Source organism: Drosophila tropicalis, unplaced genomic scaffold (genome assembly GCF_018151085.1).
Source record: "Drosophila tropicalis isolate 14030-0801.00 unplaced genomic scaffold, ASM1815108v1 contig_795, whole genome shotgun sequence".
NCBI lineage: Eukaryota > Metazoa > Arthropoda > Insecta > Diptera > Drosophilidae > Drosophila > Drosophila tropicalis.
The window spans coordinates 17,792-22,961 of NW_027173283.1; the positions used below are offsets into that span (position 1 = coordinate 17,792).

The following is a 5,170-nucleotide window of genomic DNA, read 5'->3' on the forward strand; positions in this document are numbered from 1 at the left end:
CTAAAAATCGTTTCTAAAAAACATCACAGTCAAACACTTCTTTTAGATAATATTATATTTTTTTTCTATCTTGTAGTTTTCGTCCTTTACAAGTTTTTTAAAATTGAAAATGTTTTTTTTTTGTAAAAAAGCGAAACGTGAAATATTTTGTTAAAGTTCGGTAAGTGTAACATAATTTTTAAGCGATTTAGGTATTTAACTGACTTGGTCCTTAAGGGATTACCGATACGGGCGGTACTTATTAATTTAATCTTCTAATGTGGCTGACCATCTCATCCTACAGGACTATTAAACTCCCAAAAGTATACAGTTCTCGAATCTGAGATTGAAATTTTTGATAAGTACTTGGTAAGTGAACATACATATAGAGCAACTTAAACAATGCGGAAGCAAACTACCACCATTCTAGGTTTTTATGTTCCTTACGAAATTATATTACCCATTGTAAAAAGTAAAAAAACTAAATTATTCAGGTTTTCTAATGTTTATTAATAGTCCTCTGAATTCAAATTCTTAGTTTGCATTAGTTTGCCTTATCAGGGCTCAAAGCAGTGTTCCGCGAGTGAAAAGCAGTGAGTGGAAGTGAGTGGCTATAAGCCGATTGCGTGGACTTTCCCACCCCCACAATATTTTGTCCCATTCGAATTCAGCTTTTGGTTTCAACACAACACAATGTCGAATGACGAGTCAATTGCTTTTCTTTACGGTATGATATCCGGGAATACTTTGTTATTAAGCTCGTTTTTTGATGAGTCGAAATTGAAAAATTTTGGGGAAATGATATTTAACCGCTCTATTCGTCAGCAGGAACACGGCTATTACCAATACTCAGCAATTGCTTAGAGAAATCATCAGCAGATAGATAGTTTAACAGTGCAATATTCATGCTTACAGACAGTTGGAGTTTCTTTATATATCGTCACAAGATTTTATATAGATCTTGGAATGGTAGGTTTTGTAGAAAACCGCCAGATAATAAAATCATCACCACCAAAACATCTTTCAATGTTCGGTATAGTGCTTCCAATGCGCGTTTGTGTGCCATTCTGCACTCGTCCAATGTGATGATTTTTCATGCTACTAAAACTTTAACCATTGCGGAGTGTTTTGAAATGCTGCATGTCGGTTGTTCAGTAGTTTGAAGGTTTATTGGTTATTTTAACGCTGAGTGAGCTGGATTGAGGCATCCGTCTAACAATGAGGCCGCTATTTCAGAAGAAGCAACTGCTACCTCAATTTCGGATCTCGCACGTACAGTGGTTAAAATCAATGACATGAGGAATGTCTTCTTAGTTTCACCAGGGGCATCCGAAAAAAAGCCACAATTTCCATCAAAAAATTTTTATTAATCAGTGTATTAAAGACTTCCCTCTGCTTTGGATTTAGCAGTGCTAGATTCCATTAAACTGATTGAATTAGTTCATGCGGATCATATTCACGTTCACGTTTAACTGTATTTTTGAGTGTTTGCTAGAAAATTCCGTCATTCTAGTGTTGGTTGTGGGACCAATAATGGAAATTTTACTTCACCATTAAGGCAGCACAAACCAGTCATTTCAACAGCAATGTGCCAAAATGCTGGCAGACAAAGACATAGCACCAATACAAACCAATCGATGGAAGCTGTAGTCGTTGGTGCAATCATATAGAAAGTCTGCTGAATTCCAATCAATACTTGAACCATTTCTTCTTCGAAGTTTATTTCTCTGTTCATCTGTATGATAAGCTCGAAGATTTCTTCTTTCTAACCTAACCGTTTCAAGGGCTGCTTCTCTGTGCTCTTGTTTGAGAAGCACGAATCAAGGCCCTTCTTCGTTTTATTATGTCACTGCACAAAACAAAATTATCAAACTTTGTTTAGGCGAAAAAAAAAATTAACTGTTTTAACGGATTTCCGGCAATTATTTATTGTTCTTAAGGTGTATTCTGCTATTCGGGGCAGAGACAAATACAACAAATCAATAACCATAAAATTTGCTTCAGCAGTTGAACAAATCGGACTTTTTATACCATACACTCATAGGGTGAAATGGTATATTAAAGTCTCCAAAATGTATGTAACAGGCAGAATAAAGCTTCTCCGACTCTATAAAGTATATATAATCTTGATCAGGATCAACAGCCGAGTCGATCTAGCCGTCCGTCTGTCCGTTTGTCCGTCTGTCCGTCCGTCTGTATGAACACGCAGATCTCGGAGGCTATAAGAGCTAGAGACACCGAATTTGGTATGTATACTCATGTAGTATGTAAATATATCACATAAAAGAATAACATAAAACTATTTTTCTTAAAAAAGTATAACAGCTAGAGACATCAAATTTGGTTTATATTTTCGTTTAGTTAGCGCGCAGAAACTAATTGTTCACACTTTTTGCCACGCCCCCTCCGCTCCCGGAATTTACATAAAACAGATTTTCTTAAAAACTATGACAGCTACCGACTTTAAATTTGGTATGTAGACTAGTTCAATAGACGCGCAGATATTGGCTATTTAAAAATTTTTGCTACGCCCAATTCCGCCCCCGCAAATCAAACAAAACTAATTTTGTCAAAAACTAACAAAGCTAAAGTCACCAAATTTAGTATGTACACTGGCTTAGTATAAGCGCAGAGTATACATCTTTTCATATTTTGCCACGTCGACTTTCGCCTCCATAATTTGTAAAAAACCGATTTTCTTCTGTAGTTTTTGATTTCGCATTCAAATTCGCCAGACTAACTATTTCTACCAAACTACCAAATCGGACAAGAAACATGCAAAATATGAGTATGAACGTATTTTACTACGCGGTGCATAAGGCCAGGATTGGCCGTTGGCTAGTGGCGGCGCTAGAGTGCTCGTGTGTTTGTGGAGTGAGCGAGATAGCACATAGTATGAGGCATGTAAAAACAATTTAATAGACATACATCTGGTTTTCGAAATTTGAAATATTTGTTTCACCTGGTGAAACCCAAGTCGGCGAGTCGACTTACTTCATTATATATATAAGATTAGATACCTATACAGATCGGCTCTGCTCAACCGCTGCTACTACGTGCATACACACAAGCGCAGCTCTATACAAATCGTATGTGTATGCGTGCCGTGCTTTGTGAACTTATCTTTTCTTTATTACTAGAATTGCTTTACTTTCAGTTCTCCTAATAGTGTTATGGTTTACTAATCCTAATAATCCTTTCAGTTTATGTCGAAAAGAAATGTTACTGCGACCAGCAATCCATTCGATGGCCGTTATATACCCCGAACTGAGCATCTGGATTGAATAAATGGAAAACTGAGTTCAAATTATATGCATCTAAATGACTTGTGTTTCGGCCTATTTTTAGCTCTTTGATATCTTTAAATCTGATGAAAAAAATGAAATGGGCAACCACTACGGATTCCTCCAGAAGCTATATTTCAAACGATAAGAGCGTTCTTTGGCCGCATCGGCACTCTCCGATGCAAATATCTGTGTCGTTTTCAGGGGAAGAGCGCGGCAAATTTTTTTAATAACTACTGCCCATTTCTCTGTCGAAATCTTACAGTTCTGGCTTTCTAGGAGCTTAAAAATAAGTTTCAGGCTACACTCCACTTTTGGCCATGTAACTCTAGCAGCGGTTAATCGTAAGAAATTAATAAGACTTATGGCCTCAAACTGTCCCATAGAACAAATATTTCTTGCCACCCATTCCATTGTATCTTCATCAGCGGCTGCCTCGAACAGTCGTCCATTGAACTCCGTTACGGGAGCCACTTCATTGAATGATGGAGTGCTCGAATATACTTTGCTTTAACCATTCATCAACTTGTTGACATCTCGAGTCATAGCAACGTTCGTTATAACCGATTCCATGATACGTGAGTATCATTGACTACGATTCGCATTTTCACGTTTGTCGACTTTGCATTTACATTTGCATTTATAGTTTTAAATCAGTTCGCGTACCTCTTCTTAGCTTCAGTATTTAATTCAATCTCGTTGACATTTAATGTATTTAAATTATTCTTATCAACACCGAAATTTCCGTTTCAAACTCGATGCTGTCACGTTTTTTACAATTATTCATGATTTATTTTTACTTTCACACTTTTACAAAATTCTTCGCGTTCTTCGCAAGTCTTCACCAATAAATTGTGGATCAATTACTAAAAATACTGATTTTAATTTCTTATCCGTCAATTACGAATGGTTGTTTGATTGAACACATGGCTTTTTTCCGATCAGCCATCATTTTGTCATCATCAATTCATTGAAAGGCGCCTTTTTTAGTTTTAACCAGTTCGAAATACCTCGCTCGATCGCAACAAAATATATATGTAATCCTTTTAATGACAGTTTTGCAAATATAAATATTTGTAAATCATTCCAATAAACTATGGTTACAAGATAATCGAATTCATTAATTTGTACTTCAATGGAAAGGGTATCTTCACCATTAAACGATTTAATTGAATATTCAACGTTATGAAAATTTAAAGCAAATCTTGGCTACTGAAGGGTTGATTTTGTCTCTTTCATCTTGTACATAATTATCGTTAACTTCAATATTACCATCTTCTTCGTTGTCGCTTTCGTCGTTCACGGTATTAAAGTTAGCATCAGGTAGTAAATTTCGCCATTTTAGATTTTAAAATATAAACTTGAAATTCACAATTTGTCGAAATGTTAAACGTTTGACAAATTCGTGGAACCGCGTTAAGCCCTTAGAACACGTTTGTTTTATTCTTTCAGATCTCAATTTATCTAAAGAAAATCATTTTTACATAAATTTGTTCATCTTATTCGGCGTTTTAGCACTATATTTCTCACTCATATTATGTATTTTAAGTTCAACCTAACGATTGAGCCCTCATATTTTCCTTCGAGCGTTCTTTGACCGCATCGGCACTCTCCGAAACAAATATCTGTGTCGTTTTCAGGGGAAGAGCGCGGCAAATTTTTTGAATAACTACTGCCCATTTCTCTGTCGAAATATTACAGTTCTGGCTTTCTAGGAGCTTAAAAATAAGTTTCAGGCTACACTCCACTTTTGGCCATGTAACTCTAGCAGCGGTTAATCGTAAGAAATTAATAAGACTTATGGCCTCAAACTGTCCCATAGAACAAATATTTCTTGCCACCCATTCCATTGTATCTTCATCAGCGGCTGCCTCGAACAGTCGTCCATTGAACTCCGTTACGGGAGC

General features: G+C 36.3%; 1 long non-coding RNA gene across 1 annotated transcript; it reads left to right on the forward strand.

The window, feature by feature from the left end:
- Nucleotides 1–3,460, forward strand: LOC137579809 (uncharacterized). Its single transcript, XR_011032894.1, has 3 exons — nucleotides 1–160; nucleotides 217–348; nucleotides 3,183–3,460. It is a non-coding gene; the product is annotated as an uncharacterized lncRNA (long non-coding RNA).
- Nucleotides 3,461–5,170: the final 1,710 nt, after the last annotated feature.